The sequence below is a fragment of the Equus przewalskii genome, chromosome 18 (assembly GCF_037783145.1).
Source record: "Equus przewalskii isolate Varuska chromosome 18, EquPr2, whole genome shotgun sequence".
Lineage (NCBI taxonomy): Eukaryota > Metazoa > Chordata > Mammalia > Perissodactyla > Equidae > Equus > Equus przewalskii.
The window spans coordinates 4,482,637-4,499,428 of record NC_091848.1 but is presented as its reverse complement, the minus strand read 5'-3'; the positions used below and the strand labels follow the sequence as shown (position 1 = coordinate 4,499,428).

Below are 16,792 nucleotides of genomic sequence, written 5' to 3'. Positions count from 1 at the left end.
GTATTCTGCTGGCATTGAGTATGTGCCCTATTAAATACTGTGCAGGGACGTTCCACATTATGATGGATCACCTGTGCCTCCCCCGCCCTGCACCTGGTATTTTTGAGAAGTACCCACACACTTAAGAGTTAGGCTTCTAGGCTTTCCTACTTCTCCAGTTACATCTCCAAGTTCTTTAAGCCAATCTGAAAAGGGGCTCTATTTGGGAATGAATCTTTGTATGCTCCAAAAATGTATACATTGAAACTCTAACCCCTACAGTATTTAGAGATGGGGCCTTTAGGGGGTAATCAGGTTAAGATGAGGTCTTGAAGGTGGGGCCCTCATGATGGGAGTAGTGCCCTCATAAAACACCAGAGCTTGCTCACACGCTCTCCACCACGTAAGAACAAAGCGAGACAACGGCTGTCTCTAAGCCAGGAAGAGGGCTCTCCCAGGAACCAAATCTGCCAGCACCTGATCTCGGATTGCCCAGAACTGTGAGAAATGTTTAAGTTACCCAGTCTATTATATTTTGTTATAGCAGCCTGAGCAGATTAATAGCGCCCCCCACTCTGAATTTCTCTTCCATGGCTTCTCACTAGATCTCTGACCCCAAATCCTTAGTAAAGATAAGAAAACCTTCTGTTTGCCTATGTCAGCACATGTGTGAGCTGAATTAACTGCATGCAGTCCAACTGGGCCAATGTAAGTGGTGACCTATGGAGAAGAGATGGCAGGCACAGGGTGCTCAGCCTCAAAAGCCAAAGTGATTTCTATGAGCCAGGCATAATCAGAAAGCAACAGAGTGGCCAGAGCTGAAGAGGATGTGCACTCTGAGGCAAGAGTCATCTCAGCTGAAACAACTGCCATCCCCAGGTTGCCATGAATGTGGGGTTGGGAAGAACTCTAAAGATGACAAAAGTCATTTTTCTCCAGTGTGGTAGGAAGGGGAAAGGTCCTTTGCTGAAAATTAAGCTATCCAAAAAGAATTTTTTAATTGTAAGTATTTCCTACCAATCTGAGTTTGAAGACAGATTTATACCTAGGACACACATGACTCATAATAAATTGTCTTTAGAGGAGTATGCAGGTTAAATCTAGGTCTCTGCAGTGAAACACCAGAGCAGATATCAGCCTTAACAAAACAAAAGAAAGCTTTGTCCTTGGCTAGATTCTTGCAAACCCAGATGCTCTAGAATAAGGCAATGTCCACGTCTCTGTGGCTAATTAGCAAAACTTTCCTTTTCCCCCATAGTTGGGGTCCACAGCCGATGACTGGTTGCCTAGGTGCAAAAGTCATTCTCAAAGGATATAGAAACAGCAAAGGCTTCTTGTTACATGCTAGGCCCAGGTTCTTGTGTGCAAGACTCAAAAACAACATAAAGCCTTTTTTCCTTCCCTCTGTGTTATTGGGGAAACAGAACATGCCCCTCTCGCAATACAGCACTTCAACCATTGTCGCTGCGCCGTCATCGAGCCTCTGCATTAAAAGGACTTCTGGTAACTCAGTGCAGAGTACATGGGAGTGCTCAGTTTCCCGGCACTTGTTCTTTGCTAGGAAATCAATTCCTCTAAATACAAAATGCAGTGGTGACAGCATATGGTAACAGCACAGTGTCTGCAGTAACGTACAGGAGTACTGTCAGAGAGGAGACCTGGGCTTTGTGAAGAGCACAGAGATGAATTTCTTCTAATATCTGGTTTGCCAGTTTCCTCCTGTAAATCCTCTATGCTGATGAAGCTAGGCATGACGTACATATGAAAAGACACTAAGGTAATCAGGACCTCATTCAACATCATTTTCCTTGTTCTCTTTGGACTCCAGGGGGGAACAGTTTGCCATCATTCCTGCTAACAAGTGTGACGGGAGAGTACACAAACACACACACAAAACCAGAAGAGCCTCCAAGTTCTTCCCTCAGAGGCCCACGAACCCTGGAATTACTGTCACAAGTCATTCAAATTTGATTAGAGGTAGGAATCTTCTACTTTAAACACTGAGCAATTAGTGTCATCACGAAGGATAAATTATTTTGCATCATTTGTATATAACTTATATGCTTCCTACAAAAAGTACATGTGATTCAAAGAATTGGTGGAAACAAGGTGCCACAGAGGCCATCAAGATCCATAAAGCTTAGGGGTTGGCCCTGTGGCCAAGTGGTCAAATTTGCTTGCTCCGCTTCAGTGGCCCAGGGTTTCGTTGGTTCGGATCCTGGGCACCAGCATGGCACCGCTCATCAAGCCATGCTGAGGCGGCATCCCACACAGCACAGCCGGAAGTATCTACTACTAGATTCTACAACTATGTACTGGGGGCCTTGGGGAGAAAACAAAACAAAAAAAAAAAAGAGGAAGACTGGCAACAAATGTTAGCTCAGGGCCAATCTTTAAAAAAATCCCCATAAAGCTTACGTTCTCACACTTTTCCTAAGAGAGTAAGTGGCGCCCCTTCAAGTCCAGGGCTTATAGCAAATAGGAAAGGTGTGACAAGTGCATCCTTGTCTGAACGTGAAAGGGAAATGCGTGAAACGGCTAGAGTTTGTGTGTGCACTCACTGAATACGAGGGACCTTAGAGGGAAAGCAGGAGCTAACGTGCTGAAGTATCACTCACAGGCATTCCGGCTGTACAGCATGGTGGTTACAAATACACTGACCCTGGAGACACAGAGTCCTGGGCTCCAATCCCAGCTGCCAGCTATGTGACCTGGGCAAGTTTTCTTAACCTAAATGTGTTTCCTCACCTATAAAATAGAGTAATAAAACCTACCTCATAACATTCTTGTGATGATTAAATGAGAAGACCTGCAGGCACTTAGCAGAGGGCCTGGCACACAGTAAATCCCCATTAACTTTCGGCTATTTTTCTTTCATTTCTAAAACTCCCTCTAAATCCCTCTGTAGGTCTGGGACAACCGACCCAAAAGAAAAGCAGCATTTTCATCTTGCTTCTTGAAGGATGTGTTAGGGTCTTAACAGAGGGAATGAATTTACATTTAGAGACATCCTTAAACAGGGGAATGCCAAGCAACATTTTATCACGGCCACAGTGGAATCAAACGTAGAGCGGTTATAAATACCCAGAAAACTAATATTTGTAACATTTCGATACTGAAGATAGCCTTGCTATTTTATATTTCCAACAACATTAAAACTCTGTAATGTTATTCCAGCCAAGTAATTCTACAAAAGACCAAATAAGTACCACTCAATCTGTAAACCACAAAAGGGGGAAACTAGATCACTAAGTCCATTCCATATCAATAACCCTGTCTTTTAAGAATCTGAAGGCAGGAGTCTACACTAGGAATTGCAACTTAGGTGTTCTAGTTTGAATATTTATAATAGCTGCAGTCCCAGATATATAATGCTGCATAATAAACCCAAAGTGGCTTAAATCAAGAACAATGTTAATTTTGTTCACGAATCTGCAATCTGGACAGAGCTCAATGGAGACAGTTTATTTCTGCTCCACTCGGCATCTGCTGGGCCAGCTCAAAGGCTGGGGGCTAAAATCATCTGAGAGCTCACCCGCTCACATGTCTGTCAACTAAACTGAGAAAACTCAAACAGCTGGGAGCTGAAACAGCTGGGGCTCCTCCGGCATCCCCTCTAACTGTACGTAGTTCTTCCATGTGATCGCTCCAACATGGCAGATTCAGGGCACCTGGACTCAGGGCTCGAAAGGCAGAGGTCACAAGAAAGAAAGAGAACCAGGCGGACACTCTATTGCCTTTCATGGCCTCACCCTGGAAGTCACCCATCATCAACTCCACCACAGTCTAGCAAACCACCCAGGTTTAACATGTGGAAACACAGACCCCCGACCTCTCACTGAAAGACTGGAAAACCACATTGTAAGAAGGGCACATAGGATAGGGTATACAATGGTGGGACCATTTTGGGAAAATATAACCTGCCACCATTAGCTTTCACACACTGAATTAGTCAGGTTCTTGTTTACAAGCAACAGAAACCAACTTTGGCAGACTGAAAAGGCAAACAGGAGTTTATCGGAGGGATATTGAGAATTCTAAGACTCAAAGGAAAAGCTCGAAACCTGGCCTGGAAATGAGCCAGAATCAAGAGACTGAAGGGAGGCCGGGAAAAGGAGCCTCAGTCACAGGAAAGGCCTGTTAACACACCTCCCTCACCACCACTGCTGTGACTGGATGGTGATGTCGCTGGACGCTCAACCCCACCACTGCTAACAAGAATCAACTGTCTCCACTTCTTTGAGTCATGCCCTCAAGATTCAAAGTTCTGAATGAGTGATTCTGATTGGCTTAGCCTAAGTCACATGCCCGAGACCTAGTATCCTGGGACAAGAGGAGGCAGGATCTAGCCCCTTCTGGAGGAGAAATCCTACCTCCCACAAAGGCCTATACAACAAAGAATTTGACCCAAATAAGAATAGAGGTTCAGATGCTGGGTAGCCAAAAGTCCAGCAAATGTCTGATCCACAGGGAAAACAGTCCTTTACCCCTTTGAAATGAAACATCATACTGTCTTCGGGCAGCAAAGAGTAAGAACAGAGCCTGGTTAGTAAGCAGGTTTTAGCCTGTAAATCCTCAATCCATGATGCAATCCATTAGGATAAGAAAATTCCTCAGAGGGGCTGGCCCCGTGGCCGAGTGGTTAAGTTCGCGCGCTCCGCTGCAGGCGGCCCAGTGTTTCGTTGGTTCGAATCCTGGGCGTGGACATGGCACCGCTCATCAGACCACGCTGAGGCAGCGTCCCACATGCCACAACTAGAAGAACCCACAACAAAGAATACACAACTATGTACCGGGGGGCTTTGGGGAGAAAAAGGAAAAAAATAAAATCTTTAAAAAAAAAAAAAAAAAAAAAAGAAAATTCCTCAGAGTGAAGTGTATTAAGTTAACTAAGATCATAATTCTACTGGAGCAAGGTTGGAGTCTAACACTATGGACATCCCACAAATCGAGATGTGCTTGTGCTCTTCACAGAGGATGGGCTTGCACTTACCCAGTGCAAGGGTGGGTAACATCCCAAAGTCCATCTATACAGAGGTCACCTATACAGAGGGCAGTTATTCTGACTTTAAAACAAAAATTTCCAAACTATTATTAAATTGCCAGGTTGGCATATAAGCATCTAATTAGTTTAAAATTTTATGCCACTGACTGCAGCCAGTAATACTGTATACAGCATATAAGCAGTATTTAGAACATGACTTTTGTGGGGGAAGGCTGCCCACATGATCCTTAGAACCCAGAATACCCTGGCCTTGGCATCAGCAGGGGAGACTCTCCTTGCTTGGCTTCACTGGCAGCAGGAAGGAGGTGCCCTGTTGTGGTGGGAAGAAAACACTTTCCGTGCCAAGATGACTGATCGTATGGAAGGAAATTCACATATATTCACGTTTTTAAAAAAATCATCTGAGACACTACTACATATTAGGATAAAAGATCTATCCAGATCCTCCACAAACTTTTGAAAGCAAATATTGACAGACAAGTAACTGATTCTCCTAAAATCCTAAACACAACAGCTAATATCTTTATATACATTTCAAATGTGTAAAACTAGTATTTACTGTTTTTCTTATATCACTTTAACAATAAATTAAAATTCAGTCAAAATATTTACTGTGTGCTATGTCTCAGTCACTAATTCTAGTTTTGTTGTTAGTGCCGTCAGTTGATTCTGACTCCTAGGACCCTGTGGACAGCAGAGTGGAACCCTGCTCAGTCTTTCTGCCCTATCCTCTGACCTTCTGGCTCTCTATCAGACAACGAACGCTCCACTGCTAGTCATAGGGTTTTCAGGGCCAGTCTTTTTTGAAAGTGGTTGGCCAGGGCCTTCTTCCTAGTCTTAGTGTGGAAGCTCCGCTGAAACCCGTCCTCCATGGGTGACCCTGCTGGTATTCGAAATCCTGGTGGTACAGCTTTCAGTGTCACAGCAACACACAGCTGCCATGACAACCAAGAGACAGGTAGTGTGGTTCCCTGACCAGGAAACCAATGCCGGATGCTTGGTGAGAGCAGGCGGTGAGAGTGTCGCCAGATATGGACCCTAACCCATTTCTTTTGTCCTGCCTAAACTCTGACCTTTGTGTTTGACCTAATTCTCCTGTCTTTTTGAAAGGTGCAGGTGTTCCTTAATCTAACACCTTGAGGCCTTGAGCCTATGTGGTTTTCAGCTATGTTCCACGAAGAAGCTCTAAGAGACAACCACCCTGGACCCAGTGGCTCTGAAACAGCCCAGACTGGCCAAGACCACAACTGCAAGACTGACACCTGCATAGACAGGCAGAGAGTTGTACTAAAGTAACCTGCCCTCATTAACACTGTAAATTACCCTCCTCTGGGAGGGGCAGAGTAGCCATTTTTTTTGTTACGTGATGTATATAAAAGCATGATTTCAAACCACACATATGCAAGCTTATGCCCACCTCTATATGCAATGATGAAGCTTCCCCTTTGAATATTCATTCCCTACTCCAAATAAAGATACCCATCTTCCTGTGCTCGGGGGGCCACAGCTTTGTGAAATTATTCTCTATGGTCTCCATCTTTCTCTGCTGCATGCCACAAATAAAAATTCTACTTTGTGAAATAACTACTTCTGGTGCAGTTTGATTTAACTCCCAAGAAGTGACCCACATTTGGTCCAGTAACAAGAGTGCCAGATCTTAACCACTAGACCACCAGGGCAAAAATTCTAGTTTGCTCCTTGCCATATAAGTGAGCACAAAATAATGGAGAACAAGAAATGATGGCAGGGACCTGTCTGTCTTATTCGCTGCTATAAGCCCAGGTTCCTAGTATGGGGCATATGGCAGGTGCTCGACTGATCAGTTGTGGTTGTCGAAGCTTTAAAGGGATGGAAGAGGGAAAGGATAAGAAAATAGCAAAAAGAGCAAAGCAAGTAATAACGGATTATTTTAGTAAAGATATTCAGGCCAATGATATGCTCTGTAAGGACGGTTCATTCATTTCTTATGGACAGCTGGATGCTATGAGCCCCTAAACGCTGTCCCCAAAATTTCAATTGCCTCACCTCTGCCCCCCAAAATGACAGAAAATGGCCAACATACACTTAAACTGCTGAGTGATTTTAGTGAGCTAGTATTCACTAAAAGCCTGCATTACCTTTCAACACTACAAGAGTGTCTCACTTTGGGCAAAGACTGAAATATTTCTCTGTAAATTATGGTTCTGAATAAGATAGAGAAGAGACCTGTGTTGCATATAACATAACTTTAGTGTTCAGGCACTGCTTGAAAAAATAAATAATAGATTAAAAGGAGGCTTTAATTAGAACACAAAAATGGACAATTTTTGCTCAATAAAAATGTTCCAATTATGCTATCTGAATATACAACATGAATCACAGTAAAAACGGACGCTTTAATACGAATTTTTTGAAATGACACCTAAATATGAAATACTCTTCAATATTATACAAAATTAGAAAGAAAGATGAAGGAAGAAAGGAGGGAGGGAAACAAGCATATAACTTAGCTACAGCACCTGCTGAAATAAAATCACTAAATCTTAAGGCTAGAAACAACCTTGAGACATACCTAAGCATCTCAGGTCAGTTTAAAAGCTATCCAGGGATGACTCAAGATTCTACAACCTAATCAGACCAATAGGATAGAATTATGGGTATACTGCAGCGTGTTTAGATGGTTGAGGAACTCAGTTTAACAAACAGAATGATTCTTTGCCTAATTCTAACCTCTTCATGTTTCAGCCTTAAATCTATTTCCTTTTATTTAAGAATAGCTAATCCCCAAAGTCTAAAATCAAACAATTCATGTGCATCAAGACAGTTATGATAATATACCACCTTTCTACTCTTGCTCCTCTGGAATAAATCAGATCTGTCCCTTCAACCTCCTTTTGTTTTGGTTTTTAGATTCACTGTTATATAATTCTTCATTCTTCCAAAGCATCTTGTCTTCCCACTCAAGTTCAAATCCTATTCTGAAAAGGATTTGAACAGTGCCAATTATACGAAAATAGTTTTAAGAACGATAGCAGCAGACTTTGAAACGGAAGCCTTGACATTTATATACATTTTAAAGCTGGGGTAAAAAGGAAATAAACATTTTTAAAGCTTTCTAGAATAGATCCCTGGATCTCAAACCAATTACTCTGAAGTTACCTATTTAAATTTCCAGCTTTGGATTCAATCAAAGGGTCATGCTATTTAATTTCTGAGAAATTACAAAGATGTGCTCAATGGATGAGTGGGCAGGTCCCACTTGTCTACTGAGATTTCAAAATAACTACTCTTTCAAAAAAAAAAAACTCTTTGCCACAGCTGCCTTCACTCTTTTTTTATTATTATTTCAGGATTTGCCAAAAGCTAAAACCATGCTACATTTGTTTAACGGAAGACAAATTTAAATAATTATCTATTAATTATTCTGTTTTCATAAATTGTGGATAAAGACCTGTTTCATGTGGGAGGACCTCAGTAAGTCTAATTATCAGCTTCAGACAATGAATTACAATTTTAAGGCTTTAGATTCAGTGGCTTTAAAGCCACCACTACCTGCCAAAACATAGAAATGCTGAAGAACTCTCGCAGTTCATGATTAGCATGGAGACACAGCAATGTTCCGATGGATGTCCAACACCCTGTCTGTACTGTGGGTCTCAGGCCACCATGACATCATCCACTAATGATGTGATGGTGATTACTACATCCTGCACCAGAGAAAGTGGCTCTTAATTATTACAGTGGCATGATTGTGTTTTTTTATTAACGATTGGCACCTGAACTAACATCTGTTGCCAATCTTTTTTCTTTTCCTTTTTTTCCCTCTTCTTCTTCTCCTCAAAGCCCCTCAGTACATAGTTGTATACTGCAGTTGTGAGTGCCTCTGGTTGTGCTATGTGGGACGCCACCTCAGCATGGCTTAATGAGTGGTGCCATGTCTGCGCCCAGGATCTGAACCTGCGAAACCCTGGGCCACCGAAGCGGAGCGCGCAAACTCAACCACTCAGCCACAGGGCTGGCCCCTGATTTTTTAAATGGATAATGAATTTAAAGTCCTTTTTGAACCATTTAGATACTTCTAGTGTCTTGACTCCCACATAAACAATCTTCTATTATACTCTTATGTTCTTGCATTACTTTAGGAGGACACAAACCAACCTTGAGTCTTTCCTGGAGAGGAGATCAGGCCAACTTTCTTCAATGGGGAGGGGGGAGTTACAGCACTCTGCCCTGAGTCCTTACCCGGTGTTCTAGCTGTCTACTTTGTGCTTTATAGGGTTTGTCATCCTCCTCCTCCCCTTTCTCCTATACTCGGGGTCTGGAAGGGAAAGTGGCAGGTGCTGGCAGGACATACTAACCCTGTCCTGAGGGCAAATTCTGAATTGTTGCTACCATGGAGATAGATATTAGGAGGGACAGAGTTACAGTGACAGATGGACAAGTGCAGCAGCAAGGGCAAATGTGATTCTGGCAACAACGGACAAGCCAAGACTAAAGCATGCCATAGTAATACCTGAAGTCACCAGGGCTTCTGGGCTGTATGCAACTGCATTCTTTCTAGAATTTTCTGGGATGGAGAGAACATTCCTATACTCAGTCATATCTGCAATATCTTTCTTTTGAGTATTGAAAATAAGCCCAATTTACATACATTCAAACCTCTGTATAGACACACACAAGCATATGCAACGTGAAAGGCAGGAACTAGAAAAGATTAGCATTCTACTTCATTGAATCTAAGACTGTTTTTCCACATTTTGATATCTCTAAATCAATATATATATGCAATCGATGGTTCTTATATTCAAGGAAAAACAACAGATCTCAAGACATGAAAACAAAATTTTAAATTTTTCCATAGTAGAGAACACCATATATTCTGTTAAAAGGCAAAACAGAAAAAATATTCACAATATGCCTGATAAGGTTTATATCCTTAATAGCTACGAGCTTTTACAAATCACACTAAAGCTGAGCAAATAATAGAGAAATGGGCAAAGGATATGAATGGGAAATTCATAAGAAACCGAAAATGTTTATATCTAAATAGTTATGTTGTTATTATTATGCTAATAATAATTTTAAAGCCCTACCTCTACCCTAACGCTCCTCAGAGTCCAGTTCTTAACGTAGGCTGAAGAAAGGGAAAGAGGAAAAGAAGCTCCTCCGTCCCAGGGGCTGGACTAGCAGATTTCACAGACAGGAGCTCAGTACAACCGCACAGCCCCGCTGAGCTAGATATCACTGTACAGGGCAGGAAATCGAGCACTAGAGAGGCTGGGGCTTTAAGCAAATTCCCCAAGCAGGTATGATACAGCCCAGATCCCAAGTTCCAACTCTGAAACAGCTTTTGATCACAGCATAATTTCAGAAACTTACTCATGAAAGATCTCCCCTGAGAACAAGGGGCTGGACCTCAGAGTTTTAAACTCAAAGCAGTAACTTAAGGCCAGAGGGATCACGTTTCACGAATCTGAAATGTTTGTATCCAGCTGCATGAGAAATTTCCTTCAGTTCTGCTTGCAATTTTCTCAGTTTGGAAAAGGAGAAGTTAAGTGTCATACTAAATACGTTTAGATTCAAAGATTGTGTTTAATTTAAAATATAGATTAACTTTGTACTAATAGTGAAACCATGACTTGAAAAAAAACTTGATTCTTAAGTGTCACAAAACTCTGTCCACTTTAGTAAAAATAAAGCAGTTGCATCAAGAATAACTAGATCCTTATTCCTCAGATTGGGTTTTAGGTGGAAATAAGCTAATGGAAAAAAATCCATACTTTTATTGAAACACATCCAAGGAAGAGGGACCAGTGACAAGCAGGCCCTGCTCTGGTGGCCAGAGGGAAGGGGTGCTAACTAAATAGTCTGACACATGCCAGGATTGCTGGAGTCGATGTTACAGCCACATTGTACAGGTGAGACCCTGCTTCCTGACCCTCATCTTCCAAATCCCCCCACAGTGAAGTCTTGGCAGGGTACCGTGAAGGCAAGCCACACTCCAGGAAGTCACAAATATTACATCTGCCACCAGCCTCCTGTATCCCTAGGTGAAAAAGAGCAGGACCTCATTCCCTGAGACCAGGGTTGGGAGAACAGAGGGGACGGGCAATAGGTGTCACTTGTGTATTTATCCACCGTATAAAGAAAAATAGGTCTCTTATACCCTTTTAAAAAATATCAGGTTTTAAGAGTGCTCGGTTTGACGCATGTGGCTGGGTTACAGAGGATTAAAACAGAATATCTCCAATTCCTCAGTCTTAGAAGCCATTCTACAATATCAGCCTAACGCTTATAATTCAAAGATTTATTTCTTCATAGCCTTTTTGCAGACCAGCCTGCTCTCTTAAAAACTGGCTTTATTTTTTCTTGACAACCAAAATCTAATCCAGTAGGAAGTCAAGTGGTTTAGATTATATTGCCTGAGTTCTGATAGTTTTTGAAAATATGTTAAATGTGTTAGTGTCATAGACGTTGTATCTTGCAATTCAGCCTCCAAAAAGCTCCCAATTAAAAGGACTAAACCAAAATGACTCATTTCAGCACAGCTGTTTAACCTTTAGCAGAACAGCATGCCACCAACGTTGTGCCAGCTGCTCTCACCAGCCATTCATCAAAGCATCAGCACTATTTTTTAACCAGAATAACAAAGGAGAAAATGAATCCTGTTTCCAAGTACTTCCTCAGCAAAGATGAGGTTTACAATTGCCTGTTTGCAATACTGACTAAAAAATATTTTATTTAGGACAAAAGTTTCTTCTACATTTAAACATCTACAGGAAACAGAGGGAAGGGAAGAAGACTAGGAAATAGGAGGTGTCAAGGAAAATTCCCCAGAACTAGTATGATTTTGGTTACATTGTAACAGTACAAGGTGTCTGATGGGGGAAGGAGAGAAGACGGGGAGACAGACAACCTGGAGTAACACTTAGATGTATGTCCTCAGGACAGAAATGCAAACAACTTAACAAGCCTGTTTGCCCTACTGCAAGAAACAGAATATGGAACTGATTTTTTCGGCCAAAATAGTAAATAGAAATCTGATTTTTAAGATTCCTGCTGAATCAATTAAGACTACGGGTACTTTTAAGAGTTCATGAAAAATTCAAAAATAGTCAAGTAATTTCCAGTAATTACATATTTGCTTATCATCTTTTCTCTCAGTTCTTTTAAAAGTTTAAGATAAATGGATTCCAAGACTATAAAAGGCAATGAAAAAGAGCTTTAGTCTGAGAGATTACGAAGTAGAAAAAGGTAATCAGATGTCATATTAGATGCTCAAAATACCTCATGAATAAAGATAAGGCCCCTAAAATAGAAGGGGAGATAAATGCTTTGTTGCCGTCGTTGTTTTGGTGAGGAAGACTGGCCCTGAAGCAAGACCTGTGCCAATCTTCCTCTACTTCGCATGTGGGATACCACCACGGCATGGCTTGACAAGGTGAACCCTGGGCAGCCGCAGCAGAGCACGAGAACGTAAGCACTACGCCCCGGAGCCAGCCCCTGAGTGCTGTTTGGGGACTGGTAGTTTACCATTATCACACCGTTGTACAGCACCATGGACGTCACCTTGAACTTTTTTTTTTTTTTTGAGGAAGGTTAGCCCTGAGCTAACTGCTGCCAATCCTCCTCTTTTTGCTGAGGAAGCCTGGCCCTGAGCTAACATCCGTGCCCATCTTCCTCTACTTTATATGTGAGACACCTACAACAGCATGGCTTGCCAAGCGGTGCCATGTCCGCACCCGGGATCCGAACCGGCAAACCCCAGGCCAGCGAAGTGGAACGTGCGCACTTAACCGCTGAGCCACTGGGCCAGCCCCCACCTTCAACTTTTAAGAGAGATCTATTAAAGTGGTTTTAAGATAGAAATCTTAAAATTCAAAGACATTCAATGCTTATACTATGTAGTGATATGTATCACTATTTCAGTATTATTCTCATCATGAGCACATCATCTAAAATGTTAGGAATCAAGTACTAACTGTTCGGTATTTCTAAAGGAAATGTGAGTAAGCCATCAAGTGTGTATGTGACATGGATCTTTCCAACAAAGCAGAATAACATTGTAAAAGTTTGTCATGTTTTCATGGACTAAGGCTTCACTAGCTTGAGCCGATGGTAAAATCTAGCAAACAGCTCCACTGGCCTTTATAATTTATAAAACTAATAAAGTGAAATCATCTCATTAATATTAAAAACCCAAAGAGGGCGTCTGCCTGACCATTCTGCATGGTACTAAATACAAAGCAGGTATTTTGTAAGTCGAAGGCTTTACTCTCTTGATATTCAGAAGAGCTAAAATTTAGCCAGTACCTTTCCGGACATGGAGAGGAGAAAACTCCCCGACTGCGTCTAATAGGGGGAGAAAAAAAGCCATACCGGCTGTAACAGTTCAGGATAACGTAAGATTCCTTATTGAATGAGATCAGTAGTCAACTTGGTATTTGGTCTCTAACAGAAATATCAAAACACGTTTTAAGAAAAAAATACATGTGCTCTCCATGAAAACTAAGAGATACTTATTAACATTATTTCTATTTAACATTATTTCTTTAACAATCCACCATCCAGTACTTAATGGGTATCAATTTAATAAGTCTATATCACTCACTGAAATAAAGAATTTCCTACTTGGATCTGAAAATCTGCTAAAAGACTCATTTGGCTCATAACTAAATTCAGAAAAAGGCCAAACAACTTTGAAACTAATCTAAGGGGAGCTAATTACTACAATAGCAAAAGATACTTACCTTAAAGTGGTTTTCTATTAGGCAATCCTACAGCTTGTGCCTTAAGGTCAACAATAAACTAAAATCCCTGTGACCTTCATCTACCCTAAAATTACTTTTTCAAAGCTTTAAACTGTTTCTAGAATTTGATGAACAAGTTCATATCTGACCTATTCACGTACTTCATGATTTCGTAAACCTGGATCATGTCTCCTCTGAAATTTCATCTTTCTGGAAAGTCAGTCTTCCTGGTTAGTCATTATACTGAAGCCATTTGAGAGCCTCAATTATTGACTTTTCCAGAACACCTCAGCTCTCTGCTTTCTGATATTTGGCATCAGAACTGGATACATCAGAAACAAATTATGGCTAGGACAAAGATACTAGAATTTTTTAAATTTGCTTTGTTTTTCAAAACACTCTTCCTTATTTGGCTAGCTTTTCCTGACCTGTGTAAACTGGTACACTGGGTTGTCTTCATCTGCAGACAACACATGGTAGATTAAAGTTCAATTTTTTATAAATATCATTGGGTTTTTTAAGTTACGTATTTCTTTAAATTTGCAACTCTGAGTCATTGCCAATTTTCCTAGCCCCTCCTAAGACATAAACTTCCTAGACAATCCTGGTTGATACTTTATCCAGAAGTTTCTGCAACCTTCTACCCTTTACTGCCTGTTGAGAATAAACAGTCTTCCCCAATGAAGACTGAGCCTTAGGCCTTTCCCTGGGGACAGGAAGGATCTCTCGCAGAAATAGCACCATGTCAGCAGTGGCGGTTATCCATGTAGACAAGATTCATGTCTTATTCATCCATTTATGCCCAGCACCTGCCAAATAGCAGCTGCTCAAAAAAATACTTGCTGAAAGAATTGATCAAGATTTGAAATTAACTATGACTAAATAGAGATAAACGGATTACTCTGGAATTCTAATTTTCATTTATATATCCTTTCACACCTTCTTTCTGGGGCAGAAGCAGATGCTGGTCAAGAAAGACAAGGGAGAACTGAGGTTCTAAGATCTCCTTGGGATGTGACTTTTATAAAAGAGTCAGTAGGATCCCTACACAGTTCAATATAGGTGGTAGCAAATCTACGTAAAACTACGAGCGAGGGAGGTACAGATTCGGAGACGGTCTGTCACAAGACTTTCAGGCTGAAACCAGCTTCTTTACCTACACAGGGTTCCTTCATCTTCCTACCTCCATCCAGCTGGTTTTCCAATTCAACATTCAATTAGACTAGTTAACTTCCTCACAGAATGGACATTCTCACCCTGAGTTCTCCACAGGCGTCCTTCAGGGGACGAGAAATCCCTCAATCCACCCCCTTGGCATCTGGCAGATGAGAGTGTTCAAGGAGAGCAGAGGGCATGAGGGCTTCAGGCGGGAGGAACGGCTCACGTGAAGACTTAGGCGTATGTGTGTGACCAAGGAGCCAACTAGTAATTATAAATTGTTAAGGTTAAAACTGCAACAACACACTTGACAACGTCCAGTCTACAGGGTGCCCCTCTCACAGCTTAATAACTTCAGAGTCACACGTGTACAAGCACTACACACTTTGCACAACAGCACATGATTTATCTGAGCTAGGACGAGGGGTTGGAGCATTAACAACAAATGTAACCTGTTTCACCAGTGGGTGATGAGAGCAAAGCTTTCTCAAGATAGCAATAATAGAGATGCAGTGAAATTTCTGTAGGATGTAATAATTTAATCACAAAAGGCATTTAGAGGGGGAAGGAAAATACACACATGCCAGGCAGAAAAAAGGAAACTTAGCTGACCAGTAGGCAACACTGATAGCCCAGAAGCTGAGAAAGAAGGACAGAAAGCTAAGGTAGGACCAGAAACTAAGGGCCTCTGGTTTGCTATTGACTGTTTTTAATGTGGTCTCCAAGTCTTCATTTTTAAAATTCTAGACTTTAGTTTAAAATCACTATTTTAACCTGTGGTATTTCATTTGAAGCCAAAAAAATTCTAATTTATACTTGTCACCAATTGACAAAAACACCTGCCATGAGAAAATGCGTTAGTGGACATGTCTGGTTTATGTGTGGTTTATGCATATTGTTGACCTAAAAGCCACACAGGTATTGCATCTGAGAAAGGCTAGTAAAATGAACACATGGAGTAGCTGTCAAAATTAGTGGAGTATCCGCCTACTGTGTAACAATTTGTGTGACTTGTGTTTTTAATGAAAATGACAGCCTTTTCTTTATTTTTCTCCTCAGTATACTTACAATTTATAATAAATTAGAAAGGAAATTAAGGCAAGAGGTATTCTTTTTTTTTTTTTTTGAGGAAGATTAGCCCTGAGCTAACATGTGCCACCAATCCTCCTCTTTTTGCTGAGGAAGACTGGCCCTGAGCTAACATCTTCCTCTACTTTATCTGTGGGATGCCTACCACAGCATGGCTTGCCAAGCGGTGCCATGCCCGCACCTGTGATCCGAACCAGTGAACCCCAGGCCGCCGAAGAGAAACGTGCAAACTTAACCACTGCACCACCCGGCCGGCCCCCCAGCAGGAGGTATTCTTTACACGAGTATTTTTTAAAAGCTGATCATCATTTTATTCTGCTGCCACTTCTCTCAAGTTTTTTTGGCCTCTTCATTTTTATCCATAGTTTTCCCTAAAAACTAAGGCTCACTTGGGAATTTGGCAATATTATGGTTTTAGAACTGTGTGTGTGTGTGTACACACACCAGTGTGCAGGATCAGGGATGGAGACTAAAACTTTCTGTTCATCTTCTGTGTTACATCGTTCCCTCACCAGGACCTGAGCCAAACAGACTGGCCAATATTTCCAATACGAATACTAGCCCTCTGCTATGAACGACTCCTTTATCTCATTCTAAATCAAAACCCACGTCCTGTCACATCTCCTCAGAGCCTCAGTCAATCCTAACAGTCATTTGTGCTAGACTGACAGTTCGTTTCCTTCCAGAAAACATAATTACATTTTGCTAGCCTTTCACTGCCTGAATCAAAAGGACAACTAATGTAAACATTGCAGGGGTTTCCAGGCAGCCCTGTGAAGGGAGCCATTTTCGACTGCAGGGTGAAGAAGCTTTTATCAAAGCCCCTTATTAG

General features: G+C 41.5%; 1 protein-coding gene across 3 annotated transcripts in view; it reads right to left on the bottom strand.

Moving 5' to 3' along the window:
• PPM1L (protein phosphatase, Mg2+/Mn2+ dependent 1L) overlaps positions 1–16,792 on the bottom strand; it is a 215,868-nt gene that overhangs the window by 148,667 nt on the left and 50,409 nt on the right. Inside the window, exon 1 of one of the 3 annotated variants that reach the window (XM_070583056.1) lies at positions 10,057–10,209. The exons of the other annotated variants lie outside the window; for them this stretch is intronic. The gene's annotated coding sequence lies outside the window, so the exon portion shown is untranslated. Of the gene's footprint in view, positions 1–10,056; positions 10,210–16,792 lie in introns of those variants that run through there. 3 annotated transcript variants of the gene reach the window in all.